The sequence below is a fragment of the Antechinus flavipes genome, chromosome 5 (genome assembly GCF_016432865.1).
Source record: "Antechinus flavipes isolate AdamAnt ecotype Samford, QLD, Australia chromosome 5, AdamAnt_v2, whole genome shotgun sequence".
NCBI lineage: Eukaryota > Metazoa > Chordata > Mammalia > Dasyuromorphia > Dasyuridae > Antechinus > Antechinus flavipes.
The window spans coordinates 60,493,220-60,516,572 of record NC_067402.1 but is presented as its reverse complement, the minus strand read 5'-3'; the positions used below and the strand labels follow the sequence as shown (position 1 = coordinate 60,516,572).

Genomic DNA, 23,353 nt, shown 5'->3' with positions numbered 1-23,353 from the left:
TTAATGTAATATATAATGCATTTGCATGTATCATTCCTAATTTATAATATGCTGGATTTAGGAGTCAGGTTAGACCAGCATTCATATCCTCCCTCATACACCTATTAGTTGTGTTGACTCTGGGCAAAGAACCTCTCACCTCTCATAGCCTCAGCTATCTCATCTGTAAAATGGAGATAATAATAGTTCCTATGTCACAAGGTAGTTAAGAGGGTCAAATGAGATAAAGGTAAAATGAAATAGGTATAGCATTTTGCAATCCTTGATGTGTCATGGTGATTATTGTTGTAGCTGTTATTTTTTTTACCTCTGGTTAAACCCAAGATCATGTGGATAGCAAGTAGCAGGACTAATCTTGATTTCCAGTGAATGAAGCCTACGGCTTGGCTTATTTCTTATATAGCTTATTCTATCTGTTCTTTTTTGTTTGTTTGCTATGTACTTAAATGGAGGATAACCTGTTCTGGAAATTCCTGCTGTATATACAGGTAGGCAATTCTTCATTAAAAAGGTGCTTAAGGCCGTGGGAAATTCCATGATTTGCCTGGGGCCACATAGCAAAAGCAGAACTTGATCCCAGACCTTATTTATTCAAAAGACCTCCATCCACCAAACCAAACTGCCTGTCATCTTACTTATTAACAAATTCTGTTTCATTCATTCAATTCAAGTATATCAATACTATGTCTACAGAGGCTTTAACAAAGAAATATCATTTCATTTAAAATCCAGTAATAAATGATTTAGTGTGGTTTAAAACCAAAAGTTGCATTGCATTTGAAATATTAACATACTAGTCTATGTTCTTCCAAGTCAAACATTTCACCAATGAATATGTCAGCAAATCCACTTAAATTTATTAATTCCCTGGCACATTGTATTTCCAATGAAAGTAAAATGAGCTCTTTAGTTGTCAAAACAATAATTACTGTTATTGAGATAAATCAGAAGTAGTCCACAGTTTTATCATCTTATTATAATATGCCCACATTACCCTGTAGCAACAAATGCAATGATCAATATATGTACATTAATCAACATAAAACTCCTGAGTGGTATAACTATAAATTAAAATGAAATGCATTTTTAGGTAATATTAGGAGGAAGTCAAGGCAAAATAGATTATAGATTCCTAATATGGAACTCTGATTCAGCACACTGGTCTCCTGGCTATCCCACAAACAAGACACTCCATCTCTAGGTTCTTGGCTTTTTCTCTGATTTTCCCCCATGCTGAAATGTTCTCCTTCTGCTCCCTACTAACTTCCTTGTTTTCCTTTGAAGTCCCAACAAAAATCTTACCTTCTCATACTTTTATATTTATGCTATGTTTATGTTTATACTATGAAAAATTATTGATGACGTATCCAGAGAGCTTTTGTTTATGTAGGTTATAGTTATAGCTATTTACCATGTTAGAAATAAAAATTAATTTTGAATTTGTAGACACTTTGAAAGGTTTTCTGGGAGTTCCCTCCCCCCAGGATTCTCTGGACCACAGTTTGAGAACCAGTGTTCTAACCAATCAAAATTTCCGTACCTTCCCCAACCTCTCTAAATTTCCAAGTCTTCCTTTTGATTATTTCCTATTTATTATATATATTATTATATATAGTTCTTTTTGCATATATTTATTTGCATATTGTCCCTCCCAAAAGACTAAACTCCTCCAGGGCAGAAACTATTTTGCTCCTCTTTTTGTATGCCTAAGCACTTAGCACAGTGTCTGGCACATAGTAGACAATTAATAAACATTGATGGATTAATTGATTATTTTTCAAACTCCCCAATTCAATAAGACTTAAAATAGCATAAATGTGATTTTCAGTTACAGTGGAATAAAGTTTATTCAGAAAGCCACACATTATCCCTAGAGATAACTGGAAACACTTTTGTGAGACATAAAATCAGAGCTGAGAAGCATTTTTTCATGATGGAACCCAATACCAAAGGACTGATTTCTTAGAAATTTTTTCACTTTGGGAACAGATCAATTTCTGTTCAAATACTTTGAAATCAGAAATGGTGTATCCATTATGATAAAAAACAATTTAATTCACCCAAATACTCTTGCCATAAAACTATTTATTTGTGCAGAACAACTAGAAATAGTTGATCATCTTAAAAAAAAAAAATCAACCTCTACCTGGTAGCCATGACTGTTTATTTCTTGCAGTTCCAAAGGCTGCTTGCTGCAGCAAATTACTTACTGAGTATACAATGAACCTGGAATGTAATTATGGACTGTGTGTTCATCTAGAACAGAGAATGACGAAGCAGGCACCAGAATCTAATGAGAACTGGAAGTTAAAGTACAGTGGGTTCAGTTCACAGCGTGTATATTGCCTGAAACGTATCAATTCACCTCTGTGTGACTCAGTTTCTTTATCTGTGAGATTAGGGGCCTTCATTCAGGTGTCTGCACATATCAGGTCTACTTTTTCAAACCTTGAAAACCCATAAGGTTGATTTTGAGTTTCTCTTAAATTATGAGGGTTTCTAAATTACATCAAATCACAGAAACATCATCACTAGAACAGTGTAATGAATGAAAAAAAAGAGAGAGATAAACTTTAGTAGTCCCTATCCTCAATCAATCATGCCCATTATTTTTGGAAGTTCTTTCAATAATATATTAAATTTTATCATCCTCTCTTATATCATCCTTTCTTAAATGGGTGAAAATATATGAAAAACGTAGTAAGGCATTTTGTTATATAGTTCTTTCATCCCAATACTTCCTGGTACAAACAAGGACTATTTGCTTGCTTAATAAAGTCACAGTGTCTGGAATGCCAGAGGTCAGGGGTTCTTTCCACTGTTAGCTTTGCTTTTGGAACTGGCCAAAGTTTAAAAAAAATACTTTGATGCCTCCCAGGGCTCTCTTGCTGCAGCTCTATCATGCTGACCAAAGTTTAGACCTCTGCTCCCATTTTCACAGGTGCCTTTGAACTATATCTCCTACCTTTCAGTTTACAGTGGACCCTTATTGCTATCACTTCATTCATGTTTTTGAACTAGCCCCTTTCAACTAACTTTAGAAGATCATCAGTTACCTTCAGTTACTTTTTAATGACATTCACAGAGTGAGCATGGCTGTTGACTTAGTCTGACTTCTTGACTGACCTTAACAAAAAGCTAGTTACCAACAAACCCAGGTAATGTTTTTTTTTTTTTTTTTTTTTTAAACACACACACATATCACCTTTTATCTCCATACGATCCAGAAAGATCCTTTATCTGTATTTCTGGAATTTTTCTGACTTAACCAGAAGCTTCAAGACTCTGATTTTTTCTCATACTTGATTTTTTTTTTTCTCATCTCAGTATTTTTCTAAGTCTTTGTTAGCTACACAGAGAGACTTCCAAGTAATTCTTAGGTGCAATGTTTGTACATGTTCACAAAAGTATCAAAAGGATTTCTGTAACGTGCCATGGAAATTTTCCTCCCCATCTCTCCCCCCCAAACTTACAATTTGAAATAAGCACATTTCCAATTTCAAGGTCCTGTTTAACAGTAAAGGAGAAACATCTGGCACTAATCTGCTGAGAACCACATATATCTCACTTCTCCCGCTCTTCCTCCTGACTTTCTTCTACCTATGGCATTTTACAAGCATTCTTCACACTCATAATCAGCAACTACATGCCTGATGCATCTGCTGCTTTTCAACTCTATCCAGAAGCCACAGTTCATTCAATAACAATTTTCAGAGTAAACAAAACCAAAAAGAGGGAACATTTGGTGTGGGAAAGCTGAGGCTATTCCCTCAATCAAGCCCTCCAGTCCCCGAAGCAATGCAGTCAGCCACAAAGGAGCTCCGGACTTCCAAAGCCCGTCCGGAGGCGATAACGGCAAGGAAATAGGCTCACTCACCAAGACCCAGAACTCCACAGGTGATGCCGCAAGTTGAGGTAGCAAACGGAACTCGTCTTCTCCTGGAAAGTTTAGGGGTGGTAATGAACTCCAGGGTAATCCTTTGGAGCTGTCAGGTAGAACCCCCCTCCATGCTTCTGCTCTGTATTCTTTTGTCTTTTCCCAGAGAAACTCTTGTCATTTACATAAAACCTACTAGGAGCCTATAGGGTTTGGAAGCAGCTACATGTTAAATTGGCTGTCTTGACATGCTCCCTCAAGCATGACATCATAAATCTCCATGGTAACCTTAACCCCACCTGCCCACATGCCAAAGTTACCTGTCAGGCGGAGACTTAAACAATCCACCGGAATTGTTCATTAGTGAAAAGCCCTTGGGGAGGGAGGGGGGAGCTGGGCACGATATATTTGGGGTAGTTTGCAAAAGCCAAAATACAAACAATGCCCCCTTCTCTCCCCCTCCTCCCTCCTCCCCAGAAAAAACACAAAATTTAATCACGAACTACCGCCTTCGCTTTCAAAGCCTGAGCTCCATTTCCCCCCCGGAAAACAATCAACAAAATTATAGGAGTTCTTAATCTGCCCCTCCCTGTCTAACAATGTTCTTAATCAGTTAAAGAAAAATCTGCAGGATAAAGTTACGTTGGAAACTCGGATTTTGAAAAAACCTTCAACTGATACCTCTCAGACTTTTCCAGTCCTCTTCCTCACAACCCCCTCCGAGCTGCTTTTTCCTCCCCCCCTCCCCTTTCTTTCTTTCTTTTTTTGTTGTTGTTGTTGCTGGCAAAACTTGCAAAACAGGTTCCCAGCAGGTGTGTGTGTGTGTGTGTGTGTGTGTGTGTGTGTGTGTGTGTGTGTGTGTGTGTGTGTGTGTGTGTTTTAGTCTCTGTGTGCAGGAGTGATTGGAGAAGTTCTGGGATCTTTTTAACCCTTTCCTCACCCATGCACATTTTCCACTCTTTCTTGCTAGCTTTTCGGAAATACAAGCTTTCCCAGCTTCCAGATTCATGTGTAAATTGCTTAACATCCCATCTAATCTTTGCCTCAATCTGCTCTAACCTTTGGCTCAATCTGCTCCTGCTCTTCTAAAACTTTTATTAAAGTCTAATTTTATTAAATTTTTATTAGTTTAATTATAAATTTTTATTAGTCTAATTGTAATTTTTTATTTGTATATATTTGCCCAACTAGATGGTAAACTAAACTTGCATCTCTTGTGCAAAGCATAGTGCATTCTAAAAAGAGATAATGAATGTATCTTAAAGGCATGAATAAATGAGTTACTAAAAACATAATTATTTTAGATTAGGCGGAAAAAAGCTCTGAGGTCATCTTGTCCAATTTATCAATCTGTCCAAGGTAGAAAAGAATACCTTCAGCTGAGTAGTCAGTCCAATCTCAAAAAGAAATGTGAAACATTTCTTTTTTCTTGCACTCCTGGAAAGCAAAGAACTGCTTCATTTTTTCCTTTTCTGTCCTGACTGCCTTAATGACTGGTGCATAATTTTTGTTATTCAGTCAGGTCTGTCTCTTTACAGACCTCATTTGGGATTTTCTTGGCTGACACTGGAGTGGTTTATCATTTCTTTCTTAACTCATTTTATATATGTAGAAACTGAGGCAAACTATAAGCAAGCTAGGTGGCTCAGTGGATAAAGCCGAACCTGGAATTGGAAGACCAGAGTTTAACTTTGGCTTCAGACACTAACTAGCTCTGTGACCCTAGTCAAGTCACCTAATTTCTGTTTGCCTTAATCCACTAGAGTAGGAAATGGCAAACCACTGCAGTATCTTTACTCAGAAAACATTGGTGTTGGACATAACTGGCATATCACAGACTCTTAATAAATGCCTGTTTATTAATTGGCTCACTTATTAATTTTGTAAATACTCAAAGAAGTACTCACAGCAAATCCAAAGCTGGATTATGGGCCTAGTGAGGAATATGCAAACATATTCATATAAGTTTAAATTCATTCATTCAACAAAAAACATTCATTTTCTGTATTTCCTAGTAGAACTAGGATATAGATATGTAGATTCTACATAAAACTTAGCCCCTGCCCTTATGAAGCTTTTAACCTACCAGGGAATTAAAAAAAAAAACACAAATAACTGTAATATGCAATATTAACATTAATTGCAAAACAAAATATTGCGGGGTAGGAACAGGGGAGGTAATTCCTGAAACCTCCACTTAGCCTTATTGTGAGCAATGCTTCCCAAGGCCCACTTGACTTCATTCTCTAGGATGTCTGGCCCTATATCAGTGGTTATTACTATTGTGGTTATCAGTGATGTGCAGATCTTTTTTATATGGTTGTTTTGTGTATTCTTGCCACCTCTTCTTAATCTCTTCTGCTTCTTTAAAATCTCTATCATTTTGTCTTTTATCATGCCCATTTTTGCACAAACTGTTTCCTTGATAGCTCTAATTTTCTTGGAGAGATAGCTTGTCTTTCTCCTTCTGTTGTTTTCTTCTATTTCTTTGTACAGCTCATTTAAGAAAACCTTCTTATCTCTCCTTATTTACTCTGACCAGTCAGTTATCTTGACAAAACAAGTCTCTGCCTTGCTTCATTTTGTCCTCCAAGGTCAAATTTTTCAGTTATTCCAATTCTCTTTTGATTTCCTACTCTAGCATTCCATCACCTGTGATAAATGTGACATCTTTTTTGGTGTCATTTCTAGAAGATGGTCTTCACAGAATAGAGCAACTTTGACTTGTTTGGTATCAGTGATTGGAATATAGACTTGTGTTACTATTCAAACAGATATCATTCTGTAGTTTTTGAGATTATATTCACATACTGCTTTCTCGCCATTTTATTGACTATGCAGATTATTCCATTTCTTCAGCAAATCAAAATGACAGATCAGGATTCAAATACAAGACTTCTAATTAACTCCCAGAGATTAGGATTATTTCCTAGATAACTGTTTTTTATTCAATTAACAAAAGATGGAACTTCATTTCATAACCCTTTGCTGTGGGGGAAAGCAAACTAGTCTTTTTCATTTAGACCCACAGACTGAAATAGGAATCATACTCAATAAGGTCATCTTCAAATACAAACAGCAATTTTTTACAATAACTAGCAATGTTTAGATGAAGTAAGTGAGACATGTCTTCGTTCAGCTGAGGTAGTAGAAAAGGAAGATACTATGGAGTTCCTAGAAGAGAAGCTCTTTTGTAGAGTCTACAACCAGATGGGGGTACAAAACAGGGTTGTACTGAAGAATGCTTACTTTGGAGGAATGTGCCCATTGTTTTTCAGTTACTTTCAGTCATGACCACCCCTTCATGATCCCATTTGGGGTTTTTTTGGCAAGGATGCTGGAGTGGTTTGCCATTTCCTTCTCCAGCTCATCTTACAGATGAGGAAACTCAGGCAAACAGGGTTATGTGATTTGCCCAGAGCAACACAGCTCAATGGCTGAAGCTAGGTTCAAATTCAAATTCCGAAAAATGAATCTTCGTTATTCCAGACCTGACATTCTATCTACTGCACCACTTAGCCTGGCCACGACCATATCCCAGTAGCTTTCATTTTAACTAATTATTCTTGCTAACCAGGTACTAAATTATTGCTACTAAAAGACTTTTAATTAGAGTTAGGACTCTAAAATTCTGTAACCTGGACAAAACTACAATTACCCTACCCTAGTTATAGCTCTGAAGATGTCTGATTATTCTCATCAGAATATTCTAGGAGTTTGGGATTCCCCACATTGCAGTCAATGAATATTTATCCTTTGAAGAGAATGAAGGAACTTCCTTGACTTAATTTAGTAGGCCAGAGAGATAGAGATATTTTTTGAGTCAAGGCAAAGAACAATTCTTCTCAAATACTCAATTTATGCTTTTGTATGATAAAAACATCAGGATGAAACAGCCTCAAAGTTTGCCTACTGGGGCATGAATACAACATCAAACAAGACATAACCATATCTAAGACTTCCATAGCAAAATCCTGAATTCTACAGTCAACTCTTAAAAACAGAGGAAGAAATAGGTAGAGGTGGATTTTTGAGGGTTTTTTTTTTTTTTTGGCATTTTGATGGGCTGCATATATCACTATACCCTTGGATGACTTAGAAATTTGCAAATGTCACTCTTTGCTCCCCACGCTGAGATGATCAGGATTGACTACAACACTAAAATTAGAAAGTCAGAAGGATCTAATGCAAAACAAACAGAGGCAGTACCAGCAGTTGATGAAGTAAATAACACAAAAAGTGAAACCATAATTCCATTAACAGGGAGAGGAGTAATAATGGAAATGATGGAACAGTCAAACACAGATGGAGGAATGTGTTGCAATTAATAATGAAGGTGTCTTTGTTACAAGAAAAGGCTGCTACCTAGGGAAGGACATGGGGGAAGGGGGAAAATTGGAACACAGGGTTTTGCAAGGGCTAATGTTAAAGAATTGTCCATGCATATGTTTTGAAAAATAAAAAGCTTTAATTAAAAAAAAGGGAGAGAGAGAAAAAAAATAGAAAAGGTTTCTTTAAGTATTTAAAGAATTAAAACATGCTGAGCTTTAGAAATACTACATTTGGAACTAGGAGAGAGATTGATCAAGGATATCTCTGTTTAATAAGACTCCCCTGATGACATTTTTTTTTCCTTTCCCACTTAAAACATCATGATGATAAAACTTTAGAAACGTGAAAAGTTTCAGCTTGGGATAAAGGATTATTTTTTAACAAAAATTCAGACTACTGCTTTCTGCCTAGTCAATAAATGCACTTAAATAGTGAGTTAATTTATCTTCAAATTTGATGGTAGCATCATTATACTCATGTTTGATTTGGATAGTGGGAAAGATGTTTCCAGACTATTGAATATGTCTGATCAGGTTTATCTCATAATAAATACAGATGATGGCGATTAAAAGCAATATTTATTGAACCTCTACTCTATGCAAAGCAGTGAGCTAGGTCTTAAAAGCAGAGCAAAGTTTACATCAGACTAAAATCTTTAAGGGGTTCAGGATTTGGAGGGATCTAGGGAAGACTTGATTTTAACAGATGGTTATGATACATCTATTTAGGGTTTTGATTTTTTGGTGGGGCTTTTTTGGTCCAAACCTAGGATTATATTGACGTGGAAAGTCCCTTCATTGATGCAGAACAGTGAACCATCTGTAACTTATCTGAATCTTCCTAGGATACTGAAGTTAAATGATTTGCTTGCAAGTATACAGCTAGTATATATTTCAGGCAGGACTTGAACCCTCATCTTCCAGACTTTAAAATTGAAGCCCCATATCTGATACAAGGATGTCTCTGGTGATACACAACAAAGGAATATAATTTACTGCTCTAGGACGGAAAAGATCCTTTAAGGTTATTTTTTATTATTATTTTTGTTTTATTTCTGTGAACTAGGGCTCAGTTAAGAGACTTGCTCAATGTCACACAGGTCATTAAATACCAGAAATGGGCTTTGAATCCAGGTTTTCTGATTCCCTATTACATAAAATAATAGTAATAGTTGACATTAAATAATCTTTAAAGTTACACTCATTGTTTTATTTGAGCCCTATGGGTATCATCAGCTCTGTTTAACTCATGATAATACTGAGGCTTGAAGTCATCCCACAAGTAGCGAGATTCCAACATGTTTTCAGCCCATGTCTTCCAGTCTCTAAGCTCAACACTATCAATTACATCAAGGTACATCTCAATGACAAATACATCAGTTTAAAGAAGAGAGTACTATGTTAAGGTCTCAGTGGGTTTGGTTTGTTAGCTAACAGAGGGGAAAGCCTTAACTGGAAAAGTTGGCATTTTGGGGAGAACTTTAAAGATTGGGGAGAATTTCAACGGATGAAATGGTAGAAGGGAAGACTTTAGAATAATAAGGAACAGTGCCAAACACAGCACTGGGCACAGGAATGCTTGATTAAATGACAATAAATGACTGAGGTAAAGACATTAAGAATTTATGGGAAAAAAGAGAAACATGAAAAGTTTAAATAAGTCAAGTTTTTATATACAAGGGGACAATTCGACTCCTTAAGGCCTTGAGAGAAGCAGCAGCAATTGTATTTACTTTACCTTCTACCCAGAATGTCCTTGATTCTCTGTTTCTTGTCTCTCTATATCATCTCTTGAAGAATTTATCTATTACCTTAGAACTTTGACTATTACCTCTGAGATCTTCATCAGTGTCTGATTCATGCTTTTTAGTCCTATATTTTAAAATGCCAACTGGACATTTATACTTGTTCAAATTCAATATTGATCAGTAAGAATAGATTGATCACTTCTTCTGTGCCCTGTTACAAGGAACATAAAAATAGTCTTTCCCTTCAAGGGGCCAATAATCAGGATGCAGATACAAAACCATATACATTAACTAAAATTAAAGGTTCTGCTAATGGCAGAAAATTCAATAAGGGTTGAGAGAAGGAGAAATCAGTATGGAATAAATTGGTTGGCAGAGGATTCATGAGCAGGTAAAACTTGAGCTGGGACTTTGAAGAATGGGTAGGAGGAAAAAAGGAAGCTATTATGGGTGAAGGGAAGGAAAGGAGACTGGAATGAACATGGTATGTGGGAAGAGGTGGGGGTAGGGAGAATAGTAAGTAGTCCCTGATTGACTAGAATAAATGGATAATATGAGGAAGCAGGAGGAAAAGTATGTAGATAGATTAGGAGGGAGTAGATCAGGTTACAGAGGAGAACCTTGACTTAATAGCCATTAAAATTCCTGAAGAGGTAAGAGATATAAAGAAAGCTGCCAAGGATGAGACAATAGAGAAAGGGATGTATAGTCGTGGAAGCAGGCAGCAGAGATGTAGTGGAAAGGGCCCCAGACTAAAAGGAAAAAGGCTCAAGTCCCAGCCCAGCCATTTAATAAAATGTATGACTTTTGGAGAAGGCATTGCACATGCTTAGTCCTTGGTTTCTGCTTGTGCAAAGTGAAGGGGTTAGATCAGATGATCTCTCAAGTTCCTTTTAGCCCTAACAGACTAAAAGTTAAATTTTCTCAGAGGCTCTTATTACAATTCAGTTGTGCAGTGATTAGAGTCTGGACTAAGGTAGCAGGAATGTAAAAGAGAAGCTGAATCTGAGAGATATTTTAAAAGGAAAAAAAAAAGTACGATCATTAATTCAACAAATATTCAAGACTTTGTAGTAGAATTAAGCATCTTTCCTCCAAAAACAGCTCCAAGCTCCCAACATCCCTTTCTTTCTCATTGACTTCCCTCTCTGTTTCCTCATACTTAGGATGTGTTCCTTCCTCCTTTCTGCATCTCAGAACCTCAGATAGCATCATCTTAAGATCTCCCATTCTCACAACATAACATTCTCACTTTTTTTTGTTGTTGTTCGCTTGCATCTTGTTTTCTTACTCACTTTCTCTTTTTGATATGATTTTCTTGTGCAGTAAGAATATTGTATAAATATATTTACACATATTAGATTTAACATATATTTTAACATGTATAACATATATTGGATTGCTTGTCATCTAGGGGAGGGAGTGAGGGGAAGGAGGGAAAAAATAAGATCTCAGATTCCCTCAGTTGCTAGCACTCTCTCCTTCATTTCATTGCCTCCTATTTATTTATTTATTTCTACAGCAGGATATAAGCTCCATTAAGGTAAGGAATATCTCATTTTTGCCTTTGTACTCTGGTGTCAGTGCCTCACACACAGTAGGCACTCAATAAATGGTTACCGAGTTCTATAGCTAAATGATCTCTCTCTCTCTCTCTCTCTCTCTCTCTCTGTATGTATATATATATATATATATATATATATATATATATATATATATATACGCGCCTCCTTTTTGAGATCTTGTAACACTTGTATTTTGTAAACATGCATACTGGAACATGACCTGCATATGTTATGATATAAACACAGAATCTCAAAATTGGAAGGGAGATCATGGAGTCAATCTCCTGCCCAAAACATGAATCCCTTCTACAACATTCCTGAGCAGGAACTGCCCAGCCTCAATTAAAACTCCCTCCTCTCTCCCTCCTCCTTCCCTCTCCGTTCCTCCCTTCTTCCTTCCTTCCTTCTCTCCCTCTCTCCCTCTTTCCCTCCTTCTCTCTCTCTCTCCCTCCTTCCCCTCCACCCCTCTCACTTTCTCTCAATGTATGTGTCTCTGTGTTTCTCACTGTCTCAAACTCTGTCTCTATGCATGTCTTTCATTTAAATTGTCTAAAGTCAGACTGGTAGCATCTGAGATAGGATATGAACCCAGGTCTTTTGATTCCAGAATCAGCACTCTTTCCACTGCATCATATTGTGGTAGCAAGGACATGAGTCTAATATGCTGGGTTGAGCATTCTGCAAATCCTGTTCCCAACACCTCTCAAAGGAGGCCAAAAAGCATTAAGGTAAGTTTTCCAAAGCTCAAAACTTGTATCTAATTTGGTAGCAATTACCTTTGAGTTTTCTTTATTTACTTCTTTCCTGGTGCTTCCTTCCGGAGCACCTCTGTGATCCAGATAATTCCACCCCCTTATGCTTTCCTACTCTTATAGCTGTTTTTCCAATGGGATCTTATTTTATTTTTTGGACAGCTCCTCCCAATATAGCAGCTCTCAAATTGTCTTTTCTACAATGTTAATTAAGACAAAAGTTTACACAGAAACTAGTGGTACCTTCTTCCCAGCCCCTGCTTGTTAAACATGGATCAGAAGTCTGTGTTATAAATCATCCATGATTGGGTTTCTTCCCACCATTCTTCATTTTGTATCGACAGGCTGAATTTGAAACTAAGTCAATACGATGAAGAAAACTGCTCTCCTCTGATACAGACTTCTCATCTCCATCTCTGGGAAGCCTCTGCCTGCCCTGCAATTTTGCCTCGACAAAGTAATCAGCCACGAGTAAACATACTGTACTCTGACCCAACATACTGACATCATTGTCTTAGAAAACAAAGAACAAACAATAAACTGATTCCATACCACCTAGCTAACCATACTTCCCATGTTACTAATTCTATCTACTCGGTAGACTTAATCCAGCTTCCATTCCTTCTCCTCACCCAGGATGATAACCCTTTTTCTCTCCATGTATCCAGATCCTACTCATCATTCAAAGCCAAATTCCATATCTACCAGCCCATAAAGCTTTCTTCCATCTATTCCATCTCTATCCTACAATATCCTACAGCTATTCTTCATAGTTTCTGTTAAATTACAATTCCTCTCCTACAAACCTTTGTAGATGAGCTCTCCAATACGGTTCCTTAAATCTTGTTTATTGGTGGTTTCCCTTAGATCAAAAGTAGGAGTTGGAAGATGCCTTTTAGCTCATATAGTCTGTGATTTTTACCATCTACTTGGAAGGCCTGGGTTTTCCATGTTCACATTTTCTCAGCTGTTAGTTTTCTTTGTTCTTGCTCAAGGAAAGGAAGCCTTTTTGTTTTTATCTTTCTATCTCTAGTATCTATCATAGTACCTGGCTCATAATAAACACTGAATCAATGTTTGTTCACTGACAGGCTGAATGAATAATCACTTTTTCATGTAAAATCTTCATTGATTCCCAGTTTAAAAAAATTTTTTTTTCTTTCTTTTATTATAGTTCTAAACAAGAATGCAGATTTGTAGCTATTCCAAGGATAATTCCTGAATTTCAGACTTTTGTCCTTTGTTCCTGGAGCTCTTTTCTTTCTGCTGCTTCTTATTTTACCTGCCTTTTTTCTTTTTTAAGGCAATTAACAGGGTAACTAACTTGCCTAGGGTCATGCACTTAGTAAGTGTCTAAAGCTGAATTTCAATTCAAGTCCTCAAGACTAGGTCCATCTCCTTCTAAAGCATTAATTAGCTGGATTAAATTCTTAATTTCTATTAATCTGTTATGATTCTGCAAGGTTTAGCACTTCTATTGGCTTTCTTTCTGTTAAAATATATCTTTTTCTTCTTTTTTTTTTTTTTTTTTTTTTTTGGCCGAGGCAATTGGGCTTAAGTGACTCAGATTCTCCTAACTTCAGGTCTGTTGCTCTATCCATTGCACCATTTAGCTGCCCCTGTATCTTCATCTGTAAGTGAGTGAGTAGTCACTTTTCAGTGTTAGCATGCTCTTGTCTTATAAGCCAATCACCACTTTCATTGTAAGACATCCATTCTTGATTTCTTCCAAATACTGGCATTTTATTATTTATTGTTCATAACACTGACAATATTTCTCAACTCCTGCCAAGTTGGTTCATGGCTTTGTTGAGAGCTGGGGGAGGAGTTGTTTTGTTTTATTTTTGAAGTTTAATATCCTGACAAGGCTATGATCTATAAATCTGCTTCTTGGTCACTGAGTGAAATAGCTTGGAGAAAACAACTTTTGCATCCTCTCTCAGCTGAATCCTAACTTTTAGGACCTCTATTTCTTCTCCCATAATTTCTAAGCTTGTTTTTGACAAAGAACTTTTAACTCGCCCATTCCATTATTTACAATCTGCCTTTAGACTGTCCTTTGAGCCCAGAGGCCTCAACTGCTTAAAGAAAACTTGTTCAAATTCTAATTTGGTTATTATGATTCCAATGTGATTTTGTCAGATCACTTAAATTTCATCTGTGCCTCAGTTTCCAAATCTATAAAAAGCAAGCTTTGGCTAAATAATTTCTAGCATACCTTTTGGCTCTCTATTGATCTCAACTTTCTCAACTGTAAAATGGGGATCATAATAGCACTGACTTACTTCATAAGGTTGTTGTTAAGATTATATGAGGTAGTATTTATAAGGCATTTAGCACAATGTCCTGGCACACAACTCCCACAGACTTGTGATGGAGAGAGCTATCTTCATCCAGATAGAGGACTATGGGAACTGAATATAGACTACAGCATAGTATTTTAGCCTTTTGTTGTTGCTGTTTGCTTGATTATTTTTTCTCAATTTTTTTTCCTTTTGATCTGATTTTTCTTATGCAGCATGACAAATGTGGAAATATGTTTAGAAGAAATGCACATGTTACCTATATTTGATTACTTGCTGTTTAGGGAAGAGGGAGAGAGAGAGAGGGAGAGAGAGAAAAATTTGGAACACAAGGTTATGCAAGGGTGAATGTTAAAAACTATCTTTACATGTATTTTGGAAATAAAAAGCTATTATTATTAAAAAAATAAAATCTATGGGTCAAAAAACAAAAACAAAAACTACATGCATTAAAAAAAAAAAGTCCTAGCACGTAGTAGGTGTTTGATAAATGCTTGCTGCTTCTTTTTCTTTCTTTTCTTCCCTCCTACTTGATGTCTATTAACTTATCTCTATATTCTTGTGTATTTTTATGTTTGCTAACTGATAACAACAACTAAAAATGAGATATACCTTAATCTGGAGAGAGAACCCAAGTGGTAGAGCCATATATAGCAAGGTGAAGGCCAACACACCCATCCCTTCTCTATCTGGGTAAAAAGTTTACAGATCTCAGGGAGTTGTTCTATTCACTGAAGAGTGCCTTTTAAAAGGGCAGCTGAGTGGTACCTCCTGAGCATATACATAATACCAAGGTGATAAGCTCATTTTCTTTGTTGGAGGAGTTGAAAAGAGTCCTTTCTCCAAGTTAGCCTGAAGAACAACACTGGGAGACCCCAATAGCTAGAAACCAAACAAACCAAATCTCTTGATACTTTGGTGCATAACCAATCAATGAGTCATTCTTGGCTTCTGTTAGAACTCAAGGTCAATGGACAACAAGCCATTCCCTTGCCCAGAGATCATCATCATCACCTTAATGACTACTAGAGCTACTTTCCCCACGCCCACTAAGGGCCTCAATGCCAGTGTTTCTTCCCCGTGATCTGGACAATTGAGACTTGATGATATAGCTAACAGGGAAGATTCCAAAGATATAGACAATCAAATTAATGGGTCAAGCGATATCCTTCCCATGCCATTTGGCTTCTGGGCTGCCTTCTCATGGTCCAGATGGTTTTATAAAGTAAGAAAGATGCACTATACATAATTTATAGAAGTTAATTGAACTTGTGACCTAGCAAGTTTGAAATTCTTCTCTCTTCCTATCCCATTTCTACTTTTCTTGATCCATACTTGATGCCTGAGCTCTGCTCTACTGATTCAAAGAAAAAATTAAACTCTTTTCATTCGGTTTCAACTCTGCTATTTCTGGTTCTTTGCCCATCTTTGGTACCTTTCTCCAAATAAGGTGAATTCATAAACTAGTAGCACCTAACAGCTTTGGGATATGACATAGTTTTGCAGTACCCTCAGATCAATGTGACTTCTTAGGGCCTAATGGAGAGGGACAAGTTTTAAGGGATGTGAATGGTCTTTAAAAGCCCAAACTGAGTTTGACTCTACTTTGGGATTCTCCTAGTCCAACATATACTAGACATATAGAATAGTAATTGTTTTCTTTATTTTCATTGCTAAAAATCATCAGCATTTTAGTATTTGTGGGTCAAATATTTGTTCTTCCTGAGTCACAAAGGTCCATCTTTTCAATATCAATAATTTCCCAGAGATTCTTTATTAGACCACAAATCATGGAAGAATATGACAATCCTTAAAGGAACAAATTTGTAGGTGCCCAAAAGGCAAATTCAAAGTGCATGGTGGATAGAAGTCAAAGAGAGCATATTAAAAATTGATGCTTTGCCTGCAAAGAGATGTCACAAGAGCCATTATCAAAGTTGTATACTCAGAAAGGAAGTGGGCTAGTCATCTATCAAGAGTGAAGAATCAGAGACAGCCAAAGTGTTCCACTGATTCCCTCAAACTGACAAGGATTATAGAAGCAGACCTCCATCACCCCGGGTAGATGGGAAGCCATGGATGACACTTCCACAAGATGAGAAGACATAGATGGGTCACAATCTATACTTCTGAAGTGAAATGAGTAACCACATCATCGATATGAAGGATCCCTTGAAGTATGGAAATGTCAGACACATAGGCTAAAACAAACAATGGCAAACTACTGAAATCTTTGGAAGAGAGCCAAGCAGAGGCCTAAAAAGTAGAGGAGCCAAGGACCTGAGTGCTAGAGGTAGCCAACAGATGGGCTATGTTGGAAGGCTGGGCAAGAGAAATTATTTTTATCTGTCTGTCCTTGACATTATACCTAAAGATACCAACTTCAACCTCTTATTCTTTGCTTCCTACTAATTGAATGACTTGAAATAAGTCACTTAAATTCTCTCATCCTTAGTTTCTTCATCTCAAAAATGAGACTAATATCCACACCATTCACTTCATAGGGTTAATTTGAGGATCAAGTGAGATTATATATAAAAAAATACTTTGAAAAAATTGAATAACATATGTTTTAATAACTATTGTTGACATTTTTTATTATCTTTTTATTTCCTCCATTGTCTACCTTATAGAATTGAGATGATCTGTTTTGATTCCTTTCTACCAGGTAGAGAAGGGACAAAACTAGCCAGAATTACTGAGATCTCTAGACATAACTAATATATATCAAGGTAACTGTAATAAGCTAGCTATACATTATTACCCAGTTTACTTCTGATGGGTGTTTTCATAATTAAATGAATTTTTTCTTACCCTGGAATGATATATAAAACAAACAATTTAAATTTAAATTTACCTTCTTCAAGGAGCTTACAATTTAAATACATTGGTATTTTAAAAATAAGCCTGAATGATTTATTTCCTTATAATCTCACAGGATATAGACTACTTGGAGGTCAGTCTGCATCCCTAGGAGAGCTGACTAGTTCCTTCCTTATTGGTTGTGTACAGTGAATGGATTCCAAAAACGGGCCGAACTAGGATCCATAAATGGTTACACTTACAGAAGTGCACGTTTTTTCTCTGTATGCTCAATTTTGATATCAATAAATTATAGAAAGACAAATTTCTTTATTGGGAATTTGTGTTGCTCTCCTTCGAATCAAAGAATGAATTGTAACAAGAGCAAAACCCCACTTTCTAACTTTTGTATTAGATAAGCACATAAGATTTTTCAATGATAGTTTTTTACTTTTCCGAATACACGCAAAGATAGTTTTTAACATTCACCTTTGGCAAAACTTTGTGTTCCAATTTTTTCTCCTTCCTCTCTCCCTCCCCCCATCCCTTTCCCTAGACACAGCAAACAATCCAATATAGGTTAAACAGCGCAATAATAAATAATTATTATTACCCTTGTAGGAGAACCTAAAATGTTGGTCCTATGTTCCATGAACAAATAGTTACCTTCTGCCCAAAAATCACAATGAGATCATAGTCATTTTTGCATGTGTTTCTAGAGTAATAGTTGAAAGATTCTCTCTGCAGATGAGAAGCTCTATAAACATCTGCATCCTTACTGGAGTGAGGACAGTGCATGAAAGCAAAGTTGTTCCAAATTGTGTAGTTAAGCAGTGACCATGACCTGTGGGTGATGACTGAAGAACAGATCTGCCCAAATTTGGTGACATTTCAAACAAGCAAGTTTCTTTCAACCTCCAAGACAAACACAGACTGTTTCCGGCAACATTTTATAAACTCCAAATGTTTCTCTGGATCTATCTTTTGGAAGAAATTACAATTCTCCTTTGCTTGACCTGCCCAAATTTATGTAACCTGTTCAATCAGAAAGCATTTTCTGAAACTTAAAAATAAAAATAAGAAAGAGAAAAGCAGGGGCTCAGTCTCAACTCAGAAGATAACTAGGTATGAAAATAAACACAAGTACGAATGTGCACACATACAAAAACACACACACACAGAATGGTAATGTCTGATTATTATCACTGTTCTCATATTTCAGGTTTTGGTCACAGAAAATAGATGCTAAAACAAAAATGAGTTAAACTGTTTTTTCTGACTAATAATGTTTCATTTATAGAGTACTTTCTGTTTAAAGAATATATTTGTGTACCTTATCTTATTCAAATCAACACTCTGAGGGAAAGTAAATATACCTGATATTATCCCCATTTTGCAAATGGAAAAACTAAAGCCCAGGTGAGGTCAGGAGTCATCCAAAGTCTAAGAATAAGGAAGTTGCCCCAAGTTTTTTAAGGGCACATCTGATGTTCTGTGTACTATACCACGCTGGCTCTCCATACTAAAAAGAATAATTTTAAAACAGGTGACTCAAATAAAATTCAATGCTTTATTATTTTGGTGCTATTCCTAGCTGAGGGTCTATTTACAACCAAGTGCCTAAAACTGAATTAACTTCAGAAGTTCATGTTTGGGGACAATTCAGCCAGACACCTTTTAAAAGGAAAGCTTTTTGTCATTTAATTGGTTTTTAGATGCATAATCATCACACGTGCACTATGCTTGAAACCTGGCTGTCTCCTCAGTAGCACTACAACAAATTAGAAACATGACTCAATGATACCATCTGGGCTTTTCATTAAATGATGGTATTCTCTTTTTCTCTCATCTATCTAGTCCCCTCATTACATTGAAGGATTATTGTTTTTATTGTTGTTGTGGTTGAGTTGCTTCAAGGCTGTCCACCTCTATATGACCCCATTTGGGGTTTTTTCAACAAAAATAATGGAATGATTTGCTTATTTCCTTCATTTTGTAGATGAGGCAAAGAGGGACAATTATTTGCCCACTGTCATACAGCTAGTAAGTGTCAGAGATACATTTGAATGCAGGTTTTCCTAACTCCAGACTTGGCACTTTTGTATTACACAACCCATCTGCCTCCATTGAAGCCCTAAAGAATCATCAAATAGTCGAAATACTAGGAGAAGATAGGAAGGTAGGAAAGGGGTCCTGCATAAAAACAGGGCAGAGATCTTGACTAGACTTCTGGGACTCTATAGACTGATTAAAGTGTGATCCAGCAGAGATCACTCAGACTCATTGAAAAGGGTCAAATGATTCTTTCATGTAGCCACCTAACTCTGGCTTGTCCCCTCCTGTAACTAGGGTTCAAAGGTAGAAAGCAGAGTAAGATGTTAAGGTAATTGGGAAGGGGAGGGTTCAGATTTGTGATTTAATTGGTGCCAGAAGCTTCTGAAGAGGAACTCATCAATACTTTCTCTGCAAAAAAAAAATTCTTCAAAGCCTCCAATTAAAGAATAGGCACAGGCCAGCCATCTCTTCATTTTTCACTTGGCTATATTCTTTTGGAGCTCTTTGGTCTTCTTCAATCGTGTCATTAGGCCTTGGGAACCTCATGAAGAGAAATTTTTGTCATCCTCTAAGATCCAATCAGCCTCATTAATACCCTTTGCTTTTCTGATTAAGAACTCTTAATCTTTTCTTTAAGGAGGTGGCCCGGATCAAACATCTATTAATTTGCCATGTCAATACAGTGTTGGACCTCTCTGGACTTCTCTACTGCTCCAACCTTCCTGTTTCAGTTTCCTTTTGGGTGCTGGTTTCTTCCATTAGATTATAAATTCCTTGGAGAAGGTAAGAAGTGCCTTTCTTTTTCTTATTTATATTTGGGGGGCAGCTAGATGACACAGTGGATAGAGCACTGGTCTTGGAGTCATGAGGACCTGAGCACAAATAAAGCCGCCACACTTAATTAACACTTACTTGCTGTGAAATTTTGGGTAAATCACTTAACTACAATTACCTCAAAAAAAAAAAATAAAAAGGAAACATACTTGTTTCCAGAACTTAACACAATATCTGATATATAAAAGGTGCTTAGTAAATGGTTTCTAATGGTTTAAAATTAGAATTTTAGCAAGCTATAATATATATCAAAGGGCTAAATGATTTGCTCAATGAGACACAGGCCAGTATGTGTCAGAAACAAGAATAGAATCCAGGTCTTTGAGACTCCAATGTCAACCTCTGTCCACTATGCCTTCTATACTGCCCCTTGTTGAGGAATAACTGGTTTGTCAACATAGCCTTCTGGATCTTACACTCTAGACTCTTAGAGAATTTATGTTACAAGTGTGGAGCTGTCATTGTCACTGTAATTGTTGTTTTTTAATAAGACCCAGATTAATTGCCTATATTCAGCTTTAAAATGGGGAGCTTGTAAATTAAATTTAGGTCGAGAGACACAGTTGCTTACTATGCCAACAGACCCAGGCAAGGAACAGCATGGGAAAACTAAAGCATTTATTCAAGACCGGTAACCTCCTTGAGTGGCAATTTCCTTAACTGTAAAATGAGGCAGGAGTCAGGATTTCTGAAGCTTATTCTTACTAGAGATCCATGATGCAATGATAAGAAAGGAATAGACCATGGCTAGTAATACCAGCTGCCTCCTTGCTTTTCTTAGACTCTACTTTGTCTCCAGAGGAGACTGAAGTGTTCCCAATGGCATGGCTCCAACCAGGGAAGGGCTGAATTTAGCTAGAGTGTGTTCTTCAGTGTGTCCCTCGAGCTTTCAGACTTCAGTGAAGGGCTGAGGCTGTTTCTGGGATTACCTGCTCCCCCAGGTCCTCTCCTTGTTTACACCTGTCCTGCAATGCATGACTCCCAGGCATATCTGCACACAGGCCCTAGCTTGGCTAGCCTCAGGATCTGTTCCTTGCTTGTTCTATGTGATGTCATCTCCCTGCTGCCCTGGCCTGTCCTTCTCACCACAATCCACGCGGTTACAGACGCACTAGACTTCCATTGCTCATTACGGGATCACTGGAGCTAAAAGGAACCTTAAAGGTTATGGATGCTAAACTGCCTTCCCAAACCTTACAGAGAAGAGGAAAATGACTTGGTCAAAGTCACCCAGCAAGTAAGAGACAGACCCATCCTGTTAACCATGATCTTGTTGATGGTACCCAAAAAAGGTTTATTTCCTACTTGTTCCAGTAAGGGAGAATGAGATTGATTCTTTTAAGTTACTTGGCAAGAGATAAAATCCTTCTGCCTTCTTCCACATAAATCTTTCCTTCCCCAGAGCAGTTGCGTATATTCCATCCATATTCCCTGAGGAGTCATACACATATAACATCTTTCCCTTCACCTACTTTCTTTTCCTTCTTTCTCACACTCTCTAGCTTTCGACCATGAATGCCATGTGATATTTTATGGAAACATTTGTAAGAAGTGAGAGCCAAATTATAAGAGGCAGAACTGTGCTTTAAAATGTGACAATGCTTTCTTCATTGTAGTATGTTCTCAGGTATCTGCTGATTTAAATTAAAATAAGTTCTTCAGTACCTCACCATTTGCCCTCCATTGAAGTCTGCCCTGTTAAAGTACTGAAAGGACCTCTGGACCATTAAGTATATAAGTACATAAAGTACCTAACACATGTTAAGCACTAGGGTATTAAGAGTCTTGAGTTCCTTTTTTTTTTTTTTTTTTTTTCTTTTTGATCTGTTTTTTCCTTGGGCAGCACAATAATTGTAGAAGTATGTATAGGAGAATTGCACATGTTTAACATATATTGGATTACTAGTCCTCTAAGGGAGGGGGTGGGGGAAAGGAGGGGAAATTTGGAACACAGGGTTTTGCAAGGGTCAATGTTGAAAAATTATTCATGCATATGTTTTGAAAATAAAAGTTTCAATAAAATAAAAGAAAGAAAAAAAAAGTCTTGAGTTCCTTCCAGCCAGCCAGCAACTGAAAGGTCCTTTATGTGACATCTTTCCCTCAATTAGGGGATGAGTCCTTAGAGCTACAGACTGCTTCACTTTTCTATTTGTAATCCTACCATGTGGCATAATGTCTTAAAAAATAACTATTTATTCATTCATCCCAAACCAGAATACTGTCCTGCTTCCATCTAGGAAAATGGATAATTGGAGTTTGGGTTTTTTTTTTTTTTTAAAGGACACGGGTTGAATATGTGTTTAAAACTGGGGAAGGTGTTTGGAGTCAATCAGTCAGTAATGATGATAGTGATTAATACACACACATGCATTATGCTGCAATGATTGCTATCTTTTAGGAGAATGAAGAAGAAAAAAAAAAGGATAACTACCTCTCAGCTTTTCAATAACTTACAAAGATAATGATTCTAGACAAGCCAGGTCTCAAGAAGTCAGATACTGATTTTCAAACATGAATTTCCCAGTATTAGAATTTAGATTTTAGAGCCTTGGGCATTTTTACCATGAGGAAGCACCAGGGAATTTGAATATGGATCTCCCTAAAGTGGGAAGTATTTCAAATAAGACACCAGATGTAAAGATCTTTTTAAACTATCCCCACAATTCTGAAAGTGACTGCTGTCTTTAGTTGGGAGTCAGTCAGCAAACAGCCTTGTGTATTTGGTTGAGGGTGGGAGAGAAGATATGGCAAGCTGCAAGGTTCTCTGATGTTTGGAACTGTCCAAGTCCCTGTTCTGTATGTGATCCAAAGTCTAGCTTAATGACTGAGGGGTGTCAAATAATCGTTTTACTAAAAACATATCCTAGTACTCCGAACTCTGAGCAGTTCTCAAAGTGATTAAAAAGCAGTTCAAGAAAGAATAATTAAGGCTAGCAAGAAAATAAAAAGCATTTAGCAAAGAGGTTCTCAGAGGTCAGAGAATCCCTCCCCAAAGTTATAATTTTTTTAAAATTGCTTTTATTCCTTTTTTGCCCGAAGGGTCCATAGTGAAGTCTCAGGTCAATACACCTGGGGGCAAAAAATAA

General features: G+C 36.9%; 1 protein-coding gene and 1 long non-coding RNA gene across 13 annotated transcripts in view; one reads left to right on the top strand and one right to left on the bottom strand.

The window, feature by feature from the left end:
* KIAA1217 (KIAA1217 ortholog) overlaps positions 1-23,353 on the bottom strand; it is an 887,028-nt gene that overhangs the window by 352,187 nt on the left and 511,488 nt on the right. Inside the window, exons 1-2 of one of the 12 annotated variants that reach the window (XM_051963018.1) lie at positions 4,559-4,678; positions 3,878-3,939 (exon numbers count right to left, since the gene is read on the bottom strand). The exons of the other annotated variants lie outside the window; for them this stretch is intronic. The gene's annotated coding sequence lies outside the window, so the exon portion shown is untranslated. Of the gene's footprint in view, positions 1-3,877; positions 3,940-4,558; positions 4,679-23,353 lie in introns of those variants that run through there. 12 annotated transcript variants of the gene reach the window in all.
* Positions 11,685-15,017, top strand: LOC127539051 (uncharacterized). Its single transcript, XR_007947816.1, has 2 exons — positions 11,685-12,249; positions 12,618-15,017. It is a non-coding gene; the product is annotated as an uncharacterized LOC127539051 (long non-coding RNA).